Genomic DNA, 17,998 nt, shown 5'->3' on the forward strand with positions numbered 1-17,998 from the left:
CAGCACAAAGGTCCATCTGTGTTCCCCCAATCTCCAGTAATGGGATCTTCTCTGTCAAGGGGCCAGATAATTAGACTTCAAATTCATTTCAGGTTTTCTGCATCCTATGATTATTCTTGACATCAACTGATAAAAATTGGGTTTCCTGGAAAACAATAAAACATGATATGTTAGAGGAATATTCTTCATAAAATACTTTCTTTAGTCATTTGAAAGTCAGAATTAAAGAAAGAAAAGGTGTGTGAGAGAGAGAAAGAAAATCTTCCATCTGTTGATCCTTTCTTGGCCTCAAAGACTGGGGCTTAGGCAAGCCAAAGCTATACTATGCATTTGATAATTATCAACTTTTATTGCCAATATTAAGAGCAATTTATATCAGGTTTTCTGTTCAAAACCTGATCAAAGAGCTAATTGTGGAAAGTAGATATTTGCACATACTTCTGTATCATTTGATGAAAAAACAAAGAGGTGTGCACTTGAACTCCTTTGTGCCTGGAGAGGGCATCCTCACAGACTCTATTCCCCATTGCCTTTCACAGCAGTTGACATACTTGCCTGACATAGCTACCGGATATTTCTTGCCCACACGGTTGTTTGAAGGATGGTCAATAGCAGAATCAATCAGTGCTTTCTCTAAGATTTATGGTTCTGAAAGAAGAAAATGCCTTTCATTTTGTGGTTCACAAAAGCAATAAAAAAATATAAATTTGAGGTTTTCAAAAACCTTCTTTTTTGCTGCATGAAAACAGACCTTTCCTGGGAAGAAATCTACATTGAGAGGATAATATCAATTCTAGAGATAGAAAAAGACTGTGAAATCAATATGGTAAATCCAGCTGTGTCCTAATTATGATTCATTTTTAGACTTCTTAATTGCCTGGGCTAAATTTTCTCCCTTTAAAAAATTGTTTTAAGTTAGATTTGTTGCTCCCAACTAAAAAAAATATCACAAGGCACGTAGAAAAACTAAGAATAGACTTACCATAGGATTAAATAATTCCGTGCATGTTTGTGAAGCATTTAGTATACTGAAGGAGTTAACTGGGGATCACAAATGTACTGTGCCACAGCCTGATTTTTTAAAACTATACCTAACTCAGCTGTTATTGTGCCTTAGGACCTGGCCTTTGATGCTGGCCTCTATTATCAAGTGCTGGTTTGGCTGCTTGAACCTGTAGTTACAATCCAGCTTCTGCTAATATGGCTGAGAAAGCAGAAGATAGCTCAAGTCTTTGGCTTTCTGCATCCCATGTTGGGGACTTGGATGGAGATTCTGGTTCCTGACTTCCTGCTGGCCCATTCCTTATTCAACTTAAAAAGAGAACCAAAACATACTAGATTTTTACCTATCTCTATAACCTCCTATCTTTCTTTCTGTCTTTTAAATATATTGAAACTTATACCTAACATAGTATATGTATTCATTAGGAATTGATACAATTTTATTCGTAAGCATGAAAATTGCCTCAAACTATTAGCAGCACTAATAAAGGATGAGAGGGAGTGTGTGGAGGTGTGGGTGAGGGGAGAATTGTGTGTTGATTGTGGACAAAAATAAAATGAAAGACCATTGTTTTTACAAATTTTCCTAAAGATTTATTTGTTTTTATTGGAAAGATAGAGTTACACAGAGAAGGAAGAACAGAGAGAAAGATCTTCTGTCTCCTGGCTCATTTCCAAGTTGCCACAATGGTTGGAGCTGAAACAATCCAGGCAGGAATCTCTTCCAGGCACCCACACGGGCTCAGGATCCCACACGGGCTCAGGATCCCACACGGGCTCAGGATCCCACACAGGCTCAGGATCCCAGGGTTTTGGGTCATCCTTTATTGTTTTCCCAAGCCATAAGCAGAGAGCTGTATGGGAAGTGGAACAGCCAAGACACAAACCAGAACCTGAATGGTATGGCAGCTCTTGAAAGTGGAGGATTAGCTGGTTGAGTTATGCTGGTTCCATATATATATATATATATATATATATATAATATATAATATATATATATTATTTATTATTTATTATTTATTATTTATTATATATTATATATGTATTATATATATTTTATATATATAAATATATATATATATATATATTTTTTTTAAGAAAGGAAAAAACTTAGAATACAATCTCCCAGGTCTTTTTTGTTGTTGTTGTTGTTGTTATGTGGATTTTTAAAGATTTATTTTTTTTTTATTGAGAAGTCAGATATCTAGAGAGGAAGATCTTCCATTCACTGATTCACTCTCTAAGCAGATGCAATGGCTGGAGCTGCAAAAATCTGAAGCCAGGAGTCCGGAACCTCTTCCAGTTCTCCCATTCAAGTGCAGGCTTCCAAGGCTGTGGGCTGTCCTCGACTGCTTTCCCAGGCCACAAGCAGAAAGTTGGATGGAAAGCGGGGCTGAATGGGATTAGTACTGGCACACATATGGGCTCCTGGCACATGCAAGGTGAGGACTTCAATTGCTAGGCTATTGTGCCAGGCCCTATTTTTGATTTTTAATCAATGTTTTTCATAAATAATAACTCCTCAGTTTTTACAGTTATCAAGAAGATCTATTTGATGCTTTTAGTTGGACTGGGCAAATAAGCTTAAGTTATTTTAAATAACCTTCATAATATTAAATTTTTATTCAGAAATATTCTGAATTTTCAAGAATTCTTGAATTTTGAAGTCATGGAATCATTGGAAAATAGTGCAAAGGCCATGGGGAATAGAAAAGAATCCAGCAAGCATCTCTAGATGCCTTGTAAAGCAAAACGAATGAAACTAAACATTATTATAAAGTATCTTAATACTTGCAGAAAGATTCATTTCCTGTTGATAGGTCTTATATTCTCTATGTGTGAAATGGAGACTTTATACCCTAAGGATATTTCAGAAGCAAATGCTAAACAAATGCTTTAAGAAGTATATGAATATGAGACTCTCTTGGGGAAAAAATGCATTTTCTCTCTTTACTAACATAATTTCTTTGTTTTATTTTTTCTTCTTATTATTATTTTAGGATACATTTCCATAGATTATGGGATTTCCCTTCCTCACTCCCCAAGTCCCTTCCCCCACTGAGTTCCTCTTTATTATTATTATATAGTACTTTAATAATAGTTATATGTCCATCAGTTCAGGCATAGATCATGGCAGAGAGTCCAGCATCCTATTATCAAGATACAGATAACAGTTTCATTGAAAGTCCAGTTTTGCTCTGGAAGTGGAGATGCATGCTGCATTGTGTCCTCACATCTGGATATGATAGTCTCCATTACACAGTTACTATATAACCCCTTACATGAAAATCCATAATACAAAATCAGTAACAGGAAGAAAAATAGAAATTTACAATGCCATGAAGTTAAGTAACATGCTACTGAATGACTACTTGTAGCTGAAGAAATGAAGAAGAAAATAAGGAACCTTGTTAAAGAAAATTATGCTGCTGTATTAGTCAGTGAAGAATTTAATGAGAAAAAAACTGTTTTGAAGAAATGAAAATAAAAACAAGAACATCAAAACCCATGAAATAGTTTGTGCTGATCTTTGTTGGTGAGATGTGTCTCTTGTAGAAAACAGATACATGGGTTTTTTTTTTCTTAATCCACTCTACTAATCTATGATGCTTGATTGATGAGTTAATATGAAAAGGTGATAATTTGGTCCAGTCATTTTAGCAACAGGTTGTTCATTGATTTAGTTTTCTGTTGTTCTTTTACTGTGATGTTCTTCACATTTGCTTTTGGTCTTGATTGGTGCTATTCATTTTCTGTCAAGAGAACATCTTTAAGCATCCTTTGTAGGGCAGGTTTGGAAGAGGTGTATTATTTTAACTTTTCTTTGCTATGTAAGAAATTTTATTTCTTTTTGAAGACAAAAAGAAGCTTTACTTGCTTGTTAGAAAAATATTTATGTCTTTCCAGTTCCTCTAGAATACTTTTCAGATAAGTGATGGTAATCTGACAGGAACACCCTTACCAGAACCTGGACGGAAGCACCAAGCATTTGATTAGGTTCTACAAAGATGATATCCATGATTACACGCAAATTTCCTATTTTTCTTTATTTTTATTGCCTTGTTTTTCTTTTTTAGTTTCTCACTTCCCAAAGGGCTTTCATTTTCAAATAATCAATAAAATTTCCAATAACATCTTAAATTCTCAAATCTCTCTTAGATTCTCTTATTAACTCATTTGTGATCTTGACAAAAACATGAAAGCATAAATCCCATTGCCCACCTGCCTGAGAGCTCCTTGATCTCATATGCTTTCAACAGGTGTGAATATTTTGAAAGGAGTTTAATTTTCTGACCATTTGACCTCAACTCTCATTTTAAACTAATCAGTAAACCATGTGGTAAGTGGATGTGCTCTTATATATACCGTAACATTCCATTTTAAGAGCACGGGCAGAGTGGATAGAAACTAAAAATTTGCAAGGCCCTAGGACTTAAAGAACGATAAATGAACCTCTATTTCAACTACACGTTCGTATCTGCATGAGCTGGTAACAACATAATCAATCTACCCTTTTCAACTTTGAAGCTAAGCATTGGCTTATCTCTTCAACTCATTTTATGTACTGTATAAAGATTCTTGTCATTCAGTAGCAAAATCCTGTCCACTGGTGGTTCCTTAAATTTCATGTTTTTTTGTTTGTTTGTTTGTTTTTACCAGCTGGCTCTTCTATAACATGTATAACTTAGGCACCATTTATTTCTTCCATGCATTTGGAATTCATTTTCATTGCTGCTTTTGGTCATGATTGTTTAAGGCAAGCATAATGGAATCTGCTTAACAGAAACAAGTTCAACTCTATCAGATTGGTCCAAGTAATTGGGTCACTGTAATCCTGGCAAGGAGACCCAAAAGAAGTTCCAGGTTCCTGACTTCAACCTGGCCCAGCCCAAGCTTTCATCATCATTTTTTTAAAAAAAGGTTTTTATTTGTTTTTATTGCAAAGTCAGATATACAGAGAGGAGGAGAGACAGAGAGGAAGATTTTCCATCTGCTGATTCACTCCTCAAGTGACCACAAATTTTGGTACTGCGTCAATCTGGAGCCAGGAACTTCCCCCGGTCTCTCAAAGCTTTGGGTTGTCCTCGACTGCATTCCCAAGTCACAAACAGGGAGCTGGATGGGAGGCAGGGCTGCCGGGATTAGAACTGGCACCCATATGGGATCCTGGTGTGTGCAAGGCCAGGACTTTAGCCTCTAGGTCACTGCACCAGGCCCAGCCATCATTTAAGGTAGAGGGAACAGAAGATCAATCACTTTTTCTGTTCTCTCTCTTTCTCTCTCCCCACCCCCCATACTGTGTGTGTGTGTGTGTGTGTGTGTGTGTGTGACAGAGAGAGACTCCTTCTATTTCTGTATGTCAACTTTTTAAATAATAATACATTTTTTTAAAAAAAATAAGAGCCACTTCCGTGGTTTTGCACATTAAGCTGCTACCTGACACCAGCATCTCATATAGCTGCGTGCTCATCCTGCTGCTCCTCTGTGGAGACATCTTCTTGCTGATGCACCTGGGAAAGAAGCAGAGAACGGCCCAATTTCTTGAGCCACTGTGCCCACAGGGGAGACCTGGCAGAAGTTCCTGAATCCCGGCTTCAGCGTCGTTAAAGGCACAGCCCTTGTGAAAATTGAGAGAGTGAATTCACAAACAGAAGATCTCTCTCCTGCTGTTTTCCCTCTTCCTGTAACTCTTGCTTTCAAATAGATAAAATGTTAAGAAAAATAAAATAAAACCAAAATGACTGGCGATCTGGGTTTTACTTTAAAATCGCAGCGGGAAGTGAGTGGAACATGTACTTACAAGGATCTGTGATGCATATTCTGCATAAAAAATATAAATTAAGCATGTCTTTCACATAAATACCACATAAGTGTCATATACTGTGATGGTATAAGAAAAAAGCATGCCAAAAATTAAAAGGCGAGTTAAGCACCTAAAACATCTACCCTCACAATTTTTTTGTGATCGTCTACAAATGATTCTGTAATACATAGTGAAGATGCAGCGAACTTGCAGCACAAGCCATAGAGTGCATTCTCCCCAGCTCTGACAGCACACACACTACTCACAGTGCCAAGGCTAAAACCGAGAATATACACTCCTTGTGTGTACTCTAACTCACTCTCAAACGTGTATTTAAGAACAGATAGACATGTAATGCTCTGCAATGATTCTTTTGTTAAAATGTCACAAACCGTCACAGAGGGTACTTCATTGGCCCAGAAGTGAAGATTTTCATAAGGACAACCACATTGCATAAATTTTAATTGGAAGCTGGAACTTTCAGTTGCTAATTGATGCCTCCAAGACTTATGAAAAATGGAATCGGCCTGCCTGGTTCACAGCTTCCGGTAAGGCTTTGTCTGCAATGTGCACACATCCTGATGACCAGCCTGTAGTTATGTGGCCCAGAGACTTCCGCAGTATCAGCCGTTCCCAGATGTGATTATCTTCTGAGAAACTAATGGTCAGCTGCTAATCTCACAAAAGCGACAGATAACAAGAAGGGCAATTTATACGTCTACAATGACAGCGCTGTGTGGCAGGGTAACGAGCACTTGCCATTCCCTGGACTCTGCCTCCTGATGAGTAAATCAACGCTGGTCAACTGAGTTGCAGATCAGAAGGCTGAACTGTGTGCACTGGACCAGAATTACAGAGGCAGATATTTTGGGACATGCTAATATATGATGTGTAGCTAGTTAAATTTATTTTTTTTCTTAAGTTATGATATAGACATCCAAATGCTGTAATACTCCTTAAACAATATTTTCTTTTATGAACTAGTGGAACACTTGCATATCTTGCTTATTTTTGTATCACTTAAAAGAAAAAGCACAACATAGAGATGCAGAAAACTGCTCTCCTTTTCTCATTACTTTGATGTTGCAGCTTGCTTAGTGTATTTGAAAGTTTTCTGCATTGGGAACGCATGTAGTTGACCTCAGAAAAGTGACTATGTTTGGGAGTGATGTGTATCGTCATTCAAGCTTTATTCAGTGCACATATTAAAGTCCCTTGAATAAAGTATTGACAATGTCAGAGAGACCCAATTATGGCTTTCAAAAAAATTATAATTCAAGGAAAAGAAAGATATGCACACATACATGCCTAATTTCTAATGATGATTGCTACAGGCATTCAGATAAAAGGCATAGATGCATCAGTAGAGGAAAAGACAAAAACAGAACAAAAACTGAGTCTTTGGATCAAGTCAAAGCAAGACTATAAGATTTCTCACTGACAGTAAAAGAATGTGCCTCAGTCATTAGGCTAATGTAGAAAAAGTGGAGAACACTAACTTACAAGAAAAGAGCTTTTTTGATTGGAATTTGTTAACATTTCAATCTCAAAAAAACCAAACAAACCTTAAATTCTTTCCTTTTACTTTTTGGTTTCCTTTTTTTGAAAAAAAATATTTTTATTAATATAAAGAGAACTAGATCTCACATATTACATACGGGAGGTGTAGCTCCAAGATAATCAGTGTTCCCTCCCTCCATCAAGGCTTTCTCTTTCCTGTTCTCTTTTCTTTTGTTTCTTTCTCTCCCCTCCCCTCTTCTCTTCTCTCCTCTCATCACTTCTCCTCTCCTCTTTCTCCTCTTCTCCTTTCCTTTTCTTCCCTTTAATTTTTATGATCACATATTTAATTTTACTTCATAATCATAGGACTAATGCACCATTAGCCATAATGCTCAACAAATAACAGGCAGAAAAAAATAATTCCAAAGCAATAAAGGCAACGGTAACAAGTAATAATCAAACCATAAGATGTCAGTTTCATTCTTATAGCTTTCTATTTTATATTTAGTACCATACATCAGAGAAAATATATTTGTCTTTTTGGAACAGGCTTATTTCATTAGCAAATCTATTTCTTGATACGAGGAATGATATCTTTCAACTTGCTAGCTTTAATATCAGCCTGATTTTTTTTTCACCCTCTGAATGTTTTTCTTCTTTGGAGTGTTAGTCTACAGTGAAATTCCCGTAACCAAGGCAGCCAATATCTGCATTTTACCGGCTAATTGAGGAATTTGATGTAATTTTAATTTCTATTTTATTGCCCTACCAATGCAAATTCTGAGTGGTTGGTAACATTGTCCTTCAGGCTATACAAACAGGAAAAATCATTGATTTATTGGTTTTTGAGTGTGCATATTTTAAATTTTAATAAAAATGCCACATTTCTACTGTTTCAAAATTCTTCATAATTAGGGTCAGGGTATTACTAATTTTGTTCTTGCTAACGTTTTAATGTTTAGCCAAGCACAGCTTCCCCTTCCCTTCTCTTCCAATTTTCCTCTTGCACAGCAATGAATACAGTATATCATTAGCCTTTTCCCCAAAAGTGATTTCACTGCAGCTTCTGGAAGAGGCATAAATCCTCAGGATGAAAAGATATTGCAATTGAACCAATTTCCTTATGCTACCATCTGAATATCTCTAATGTGAGAAATTGGTGAAAATAAGAATTATATTCTTTAGGAAAAAGAGCCTTTAAAACCAAATAGTGTTTTGACCAGGTCACAAAGTGCTCAGACACAAAGTGAAAGATTTAGACCATCATTCTTTGAAAAATGCTCGCCAGTAACAACTTGCAGAAGAATTTCAGGAGGTTGGGTGTCACACATTTGTTTGATTTAGGAACCACTTTTCTGCTATAATTTATTCTACTTTTTTTTTTGCTTCAATCTTGAAAATTCTTACCAAAAGCTTTAGTAATGCCAAAAATATGAGATAACTTGATACATAGCTAAGACAAATTTTTTACTCTTGTCTAAGTATCACCAAATACCATGTTTATTTAATCACTCTTTCAAGTGACACATAGAAGTACTGAGTTCAATAGAAGCAGAAACTGCTGAATAAGAGCATCAAAAAGTATCATTTGGCCTTTTTTTATTTTTCCCCACACTCCTTCCACCATGCAGATAACAATGACACTCGTAATAATAGTAACAGTCATACTAATAATGATGCTTATTCAGCACTCACCTGACAGACAATTTTAATACTTGACTAGCCACTTAATTTAAGCAATAGTTGCAATACCCTCTGAAATTGATACCACCATTAGTCTTATTTTGCAGACGAAGAATTTGAAGCGTTGAGATGCTCAGTAAGTTGCTAAAGGTTACACAATCATTTGGTGGCTGAGCTGGGATTCTTACTGCAAAACTGGTTAGTTATTCCTCTATTTATAACATAAGCAAAGAAGACCTTGGAGTAAGGAAAGAACTAAGCAGACAGAAGGTGGTAGAAAGAAGAGCAATCGCAGGTGTTGTAGTCCTGGGAGTGAGAAAAGAGACAACTCAATGTTACCTCAGAGGCAATCAAGAGATACTGAAATCCATGAGGGCCCTCTTCATATGCTTCTCTTCCAATAAAAACTTGAAACTATACAAAAAACACTTTGTTCAGTGAAGGTTACATGTTACTGCTGGCAGTATTACATTTCTGACCCAAAAGTGATTAAAATGAGATTACAGTTGAGTCGTAAAAGAAAAAAGGACATTTATTATTTGTCTGAGGTTGTGGAATAAGATTTACTCAATTTCTTCTCACAAAGCAACACAAGGCACATTTAGCAAATTAGTAAACTAAGTCACACAGGCTGACTGGTCTGCCCATGCCTCCCTACTCTGTCTGTGGTCTTTGCTAAATGTATCCATCCTGATAATATGGAGGCTTCAAAATAAATTATTAGTTGAGCTTACATTTTTGTGTTTAAAAACCTTTAATATTTCCTTAGATGGCAAAATATACTCCACTTATTTGTCCTATACTCTTTAAAAAATGCAGAAAAATAATTATTCATAACTTTTTCATTTCGACTTAACCATTATGTTGAATTCTGGTTTTTTATCCTCTTGATTTTTATTATGATTTTTTGAATATGTACAAATATAAGTGATTTTATAACTTGTTTATAATATTTTGAAAGGTTAATTTGTTAATCATCAACATCCTATTTAGGTTAGAGTTTAAATAACATTTAGATATATGATTAATACTTTCTTGTATCAAGTTAACTATAATTTATCTGATTAGTGTTCTATTCTCTATACTTGGGTTGCTTTGTATTTAGACCATTATAATAAAGTTGTTATTTATTCAGGAAAATCAATTAAAAGTTAAGATATTAGATAAGACATCTAAATATTTTTAAGATTCGTGATACAAATTGTCAAATTTCTCTCCAAAAACAATGTACTATTGCACACTGGAGTAACCAGGCATAAACTAACAAACACACAAAGAAGAAATCCTATTGCATTATCTTTGAAAACAGATGTAAACCTTTCCGCTAAATTTTATCTTAATATCTTTTCAAAATTATAGCACAGTAAGTGAAGATCCATTTGAACAGGTAGTACGTGTGAGTAAGTAACAACGTTGCCCTGCTTTACAAATACCAAAACTATGTATGCCATGCTTTCCTTGGACAGCAATGGTGACTTTCGTTTTCTGAATACTGCATTTCAACTCCTCTAGTCTCCAGAGGATGTGATCTTATTCAGAAATAGGTGACTGGCATAAAGTTCAGCGTCTTATTGTCCAGATAAGTTCAGTGTTTGCAAGCAATGAATCTCAACTGAACTTGAACTATGGTTATGCAGCAAGGTGGAGGAATCCACCATGGGGGGAGGGGTATGGGGAGGGGTGGGGGGAATCCCCAGCGCCTATAAAACTGTACTACACAATACAGTGTAAGCAACAATAAAAAAAAAAAAAAAAAGAAATAGGTGACTGGCTGAGGGACCAGGTGACGAGCTGAGGGATGACTGGATAGAGAAATACACTATGGATCTACTTTATGGAATATTAGTCAGCCATGAGCAACTAAATGGATGCAATTAGAAATCATTATGCTTAGTGAAATAAGCCAGTGCCTAAAATGCAAATATCGTATATTTCTCTGAATCTTAAACATGTGAAAAAATGGTTATGTATTTGTGTATGTATATACATGAATCATGTCAGCTATCTTTGTTTTCTGAAGCAGGATTTCTGGAAGAAGACATAAAAGATCTTAGAAATGTGAGAGAAACTAGAAAGACTGCAGATAAAAAACATGGAGAGATGAGTGCTCCATACTCAAAATTAACTTGTGAACAAAATGTTGGATCATTTCTCTTAAAACTGAAAATGCAGTTCTGAGACTTTACCTTGTAAAGTCCATAATAGTCACATACAAAAATGTGCATAATTGAAGGTAATGTTAATACTGGAGAAAACATACTTCTGGAGAAAATGATGGATTGGCTTTAAAGTTTAGAACTATTTATTATTTTCAAATATGCACTTTGAGTTGATTTGAAATACTTCATACTTGATTTTCCTAATGGGGTAAATTAATCACAGCTGATTTCATTGCAAGCACGGCACCAACAAGGAACAGTATCATTACAGTATAAGTAGAAACAAACTATCTCTACTACACATTGAGTGAGCAGGAAGGGACTGTTTTTCCTAAGCCTTTATTTACGTTTCGTTAATACACTGTATTTCAGTGCAGATTGGAGCTCAGTATGGTTGCAGAGCTCCTTTTGTAACCACAGCTGTTCAATTTCTTTACTAAGCTTGGTGGGAATTCTAAATCATCATGCAATGTTGTTATCCTTTTGGAATGACATAGGAATTGGGATCACAAGTCATACTTCCTATCTAGATGTGGATAACTTTCAATGATCTACCAGTGGAAATGCATTTCAAGAATAACTTAGGAATGAGCCCATTGTATCTACACTCAGTGTATAAATGGTACTTACAAATATCTGAAAGAAAATCAGGAAACAGTCTACTTCTTGAAGAGATTTCTGAATCTACAAGTTACATGTTGGCATCTCAGATGATATCGCCCATGAGTTTAGCAGCATTCTCCACATAAAAAGGCAAGGGTGTAGCCACACTAAGCTCAGCTAATCTAGTATGAAAAAAAACAAAGGAAGGGCCACCACTGCAGGTGCTGATGGGTAGAAATTCTCATGGAATATGTGAGAAAAAGGAATGAGGAAGACTCATGGAGTAAAATGAATGAAGGCAGGCAGTACCGCAGCCAGCTTCATGGTACAGTCAGTGGCTGGGGTGAAATACTTCACCTTCACAATGTGACAAGGTAGGAATAACTCGGTGCCCTACAACTTCCAAGTCTAGCATCGAAAGAATCCACAGCTATCCACTGACTTTATATCAACCTGGGAGCTACCTTGGGTCAGAACAACTGCATAGTGTGGAACGAGCAAGATGTCTTGATTCCTTCCCATCCTCCACTCCGATGAATCACCATATTGGGCAGTAAAAAATACTCAATGGTTCCCATCTTATTCACTCCTTCTAATATGGAAATAAGCTTCGGGAGACTAGAACAGCCCCTGTCATTGGTGATATTGGCTGAGGGATGACCTTACTGTCCACAAGGACTTTGAGTCCAGCCTGGAATAATACTGGGGAAAGGGCACAGCCTAAACCCACATACTGAAACTACATTGTGGACTTCTTAGCTTCTCCTCGCAAACAAAGGGATCTCAGGCAAATAGTAGGAGCAAGACCTCTCTCCAGAAAGCCAACAGTCTCATGAGGCTAAAAATGGATCTCCTGTTCTCTGTCACTGTGTGAAGGCTGCACATTATAACAGTGGGAATTCTGTAACTGCAGTGTGTGGTGTGTAGCTGAGTCTGTTAGGGCTTACCATGTCTGGTTTCATGAGGCTCAGAACTTCCGAAGCCTGGGGTTCATCATTGCAGAAGATTCCGTGCTCACCCAGAGAACCTCAGAGCCTTTTGTGTGATTCTTGTGAATGTGTGGATAGGTTGTGTTGTTACTATGGACTCTTCCAGAACACTGATCACCTTGACCAAGAAATGGTGAGACAAGGATCACAGTAATGGTTGAGATCATCCACTCACCTGCTGAGGACAGAGGAAAGCCACCTCGTAGAATATGCTGCTCACCCAGAGCTTTTGTATTACACCTGAACACTGAGCAGAGCTCACTTCATTTCAGCATATGCTTCAGGATATCCGTGCAAGAATCACTAAGCCACAGAGGAATATTCAAAGATTAAACCACCAGAGGAGAAAACCAACCAGTGTTCCCACAAATGACTGAAATGAAATGAAAACCCTGAGAAACATGAGCAAGGCGGACAATATGGTTCCCCACAAAATACCTCAACAACATTTTGCTGTTAGAATGCGAAGATAAAGAGGTTGATGAAATGACTGAAACAAATTTTAAAGAGTATAAGATTATTTAAAAGCAGCAAGTAAATGCATGACGTAAAAAGGGAATACATGACATGAATGAAAGATTAAGATACTGAAGAGAAATCAAACCTAAATATTAGAAATGAAGAATTCAATAAGTCAAATTAAAAATACAATGTAAAGTCTTAACAGCAGACTCACTAGGGTAAAAGAAAGAATCTCTGATCTAGAAGATAAAATTTTGGAAATATCTCAGTTGACAAAAAAAGAACATAAAATGAAAAAAATCAAAAACAGTGTCAGAGATTCACACAACACTAACAAATCATATAAACCAATCACCAAGATGGATTGAAACAGCAATAAAGAACCTCCCCCCGAAATGAAAGCACATGATCAGATGGCTTCAATTCTGAACTCTCCAACATCTTTAGAAAGGAGTAATTCCAGTTTTTCTCAAATTATTTAAAACAATTGAATAGGAATAAATCCTCTCAATTACCCTGATGAGGCTAGCATCACCGAACTCCCAAACCTGAAAAACAAGCAATGAATAACCAGACTTATAGACTAGCACACCTGATGAATACAGATACAAAAATCCTCAGCAAAATACTAGCTGATCAAATCCGGCAACTCATAGGAAAAAATCATTCAAAATGACCAAGAGAAATTTATCCCTGGTAGAGTAGAGGGATAGCTCAATGTATGCAAACAATAAATATCATCTATCACATTAGTAAAATGAAACTATGTGATTATCTCAATAGACTCAGAGAAACCATTTGATTAAATATAACATCCTTTCAAAATAAAATCCTTAAGCAAACTGTGCTGAGAAGAAACAGTCCTTAACACAAAGTCCTGTATGACAAATCCACAGTCAACATCAAGTTGAATTGGACAAAGTTGGGAGAATTTTCACTAAGATCTACAACCAGACAGGGCTGTCTACTTTCACCATTGCTATTCAGTATAGCTCTGGAACTGCCTCCAGATTTATTAGGTTAAAAAAAGAAATAAAGGAGATTTGAATATATATATGTATTAAATCTAATATATATAATATATATATATTAAAAGCAGACACATTGCTACTGTATGGGGGAAGTCTGTGAAGGAAATAAACTCTGAGATGGCTGAATACAAGGGTAGGAAAAAGAGACGAATTAAGGCATACAATGAGTTTTATACGAGGAGGACCCAGGTCTATTATTTTTCTCTGTTTTATTATTAGCATAGTACTACCATTTTGGCATAAATCAACACTTTTCTATTACAACATTCAATTTGTTTTTTTTTTCATTTTAAATATATTTTTTGGTAACTGGGTCATATTGTAAAGCATAGTTGTGTATTATTTCTTTGGTTTACACCTTCTGACTTTAGATGTGTGTCAGCCACTTTTTAAGAAAAAACTATACACATGAATTTGAAAGAAAAATATTTATACCAAAATGAGCTTTACTTTTTCTATTTTTCACATACTTTTTGAAGTACCCCCATACTTCATATATATTTCTCATATAAGAAGTCACTATATATTGAAAAATAAATGAAGAATTAAACAAAAGTGGATGCACACACTCACCCTAATGGAACACTTTAATGACATCCTCTTTTCCAGTACTGACTCGATTTTAGTTTCAAACATTTTCACACGTTTTGAGTTTTCAAAGAAGGAGGACTTATATGCTTAATATCTAAAAAGACAGAACTTTAACAAGTTAATTGAACTAATAATATTCATGATTTTTTTATAACATACATTTGCTATGAGCTTTTTGAAGTATATACACAAATAGAAATAAATATTGTGGTGATTAACATGAGAAATCTACAAGGTAGACAGATATTTGATTAATCTTTATTCTAGATCTTTCTGAATAAAATCCACATTTGAGCCTCTGGCTTGAGGAAAGTATATTTTACTTGCCATGAGTGTTAGCTTAATTCAACGTATTGAAAGCCTAAATGGAAGAGAAGAAAGTAAGGGATCATTCTCCCTCCTTCTTCCTAGCTGTTACCTGGGCCATCCAGCTCCTCCTAGGCTTGAACTGGAATTCACAACATTAATTCTTCTGATTTTTGAACCCTAGAATTTGGACTGAACAATCACTCTCAGTTGTCCTTGGTTTCCAACTTGTGTTGAACTTCTCACACTCTACACTCCATATAATCCAAGTCCTGTTGATTCTATTTTTCTGCAGAAAGCGAATACACACACACACACACAGAGAGAGAGAGAGAGAGAGAGAGAGAGAGAGAGAAATACATACAGAAAAGATACAAAATAGTAGTAAACTTCTAACTGTGCAGCAAAGTTGAAAATCTTCAGCACTATGGCTAAGAATATAGTTTGTGTTGGGTTTCTATTTTTGGCTCTGGAATAAAACTTCAAAATATTGAAGTTAAAAGTATTTATAGATTTTATATATATACTTCAATATATATGTATATAGCTACTATCGTGAGAAGCATGGACTTAGAGCGCTTTGGGGACCTATATGATGACAGAAACAATTGAAGTCATTCACTCTCAGTGAGTTTACTGAAGTTTTACTGATCAGTGTTATTTTGTTTAGAGTTTAATTCAGGTCTATCTGTAGTAGTAGAATCAGAGTAGAATCAGTAGTCTATCTGAATTTCCCATTATTGCTAAGTTTAAAAAAGCAAGAAAAATCTACTTAAAATTATGATTAAACCAACACTAAGGATATATTGATATAGGAGTTTATTGTTTATTTTCAGAAGTATTATTGTAGAAAAGCTTTCACATTTTCGAAGGAAAAATCACATTGGTAGCATATTCTGCATTTCTGTATGAGATCTGTTTCCTGTAGTCATTTTCATTATCATCTGATTAAACACACAGGTTTAAATTACTGCTAAACTTGCAACCTATAAAATAAAATTTTATAAAAGGAAGCTACAAAGTAGAATGGGCAGTGAAATCCTTTATGTAGCCAAAAAGGATACTATCATTAATACTGATTTATAAAACTATATATTTTCACCTACACGAACATAATCAAGAATAAAATGTGAAAACGCAATAAACGCATACTGATTCTTCAGTTCACAACATTTTACTTTACATGTTGTATATTTCTGTACCTCCAAATTTTTGATCATATGAAATACAACTTCTAATGTAAATGGTGAGATGACTGGCCCAGAGGTCAGAATATTAACTGGGATGTCTGCATCCCCCATTACTGTTCCTGGGCTCCTGGCCTGGCTCCTGTTTCCATTCAAGAGGGCAGCAGGGACGTTCCGGTAACTGGGCTGTTTGAATTCTCAGGCCACAGCATTGGCTCAATATTGTTGATCATTTGGGACCATAGAGGTGGCACCTCTCTGTGTTTCTGTCCATGACTGAATCAATGACATTTAAATTTATTTATTTATTTATTTATCTGAATGGCAGAGTTATAGAGAAAGGAGAGAAGAGATGGAGAGAGAGAGAGACCTCCTATCCTGTATTTTACACCCCCAGTGGCTGCAATGATCAGAGGTGATCCAGGCTAAAGTTAGAAGGCAGGAGCCTATTCTTGTCCTGTCAAATGGATATAGGGGCCAAGGCACGTGGGCCATCCTGTGCTACTTCTCTAGGAAAGTAGGCAGAGAGGTAGACTGGAAGTAGAAAACCTCGGATTTGAACTGGTGCCCATTGCAAAGCATGCTGGCACTGTAGGAGGCAGCTTTACCTGCTGTAGCCCTTCAGCTGTGATTTTTTTTTTTCAAGTTGGTAAGGGTTCTAGGTCCTTGCAGATTTTCATCTGTACAAGATTCCTTTAACAGTATACTGTTTCTTTTGTAGCTTTGATTCCCAAAATAACAATGATAATAAAAAGCAAACTGTTGCTAAAACTGTTTGAAAATTATTCCTCCTTTATGAGAAAGTTCCAGTTAGGGGAGTGGTGTGGTTTTATATCAGATTAAGCTGCTGCCTGCAATATCAGCATCACATATTGGTGCCAGTTTAAATCATCACTGCTCCACTTATGAACCAGTCCCCTTTTATGTTTCTGAAAAAGCACCAGTAGATGGCCTATCTAGTTGTGCCCCTGCCGCACATGTGGGAGATCTGGATGAAGCTTCTGGTTCCTGCCTTGGCCTGGCCCATCCTGTCCATTTCAATCATCTTGGGAGAAAACCAGTGGATAGAAGCTTTCTCTCTGTCTCTCTCTCTCAGTCTTCTTGTCTAATTCTAACTCTGCATTTCAAACAGATATTTTTTTTTTATTTCAAATTGCTTCCAAAAATCATTTCAAACTGTCGTTGTGTCTCCCTTAAATTATTTGTAACACAGGTTTTATACAAGGGGATTGAAAACTGTCTTACTAAGGTGACTAGGAATAAAATTTGTGGAAGATATTAAAGAGAATGGACTTGGATGGTATCAGAGAAGTGGAGTGGAGAGAGCAGGAGGTCAGACTACTGTGGAATAATAACAATATAATCCTCCCTGCAATCCTCAGTGAGACAAAGCATGAGCATAGGTGAGTTCACAAAGGAGATGGAGTTCAGTGTTGAGAACAGGTGCTGGAGTTCTGCAGTGCAGGTTGGAGATCTGGCATAACACAGAACTGGAGACATTGAGTCAATCCCCAACAAAGCTTATGAGAAATTCAGAAATACTTAGAGGAGGATACGGGTGGCTATAAATGCCATTGGTTATATATTTAATTCTCCACTTTCTTCAATACCTCATTAAAATGTCATTAAAGGGAAACATCAGAAATCCTATAGAATGAGAAGCTAAAATCAAATTAAGACA

This window comes from Ochotona curzoniae, unplaced genomic scaffold (assembly GCF_017591425.1).
Source record: "Ochotona curzoniae isolate NIBS_2020 unplaced genomic scaffold, NIBS_Ocur_1.0 contig_4148, whole genome shotgun sequence".
NCBI lineage: Eukaryota > Metazoa > Chordata > Mammalia > Lagomorpha > Ochotonidae > Ochotona > Ochotona curzoniae.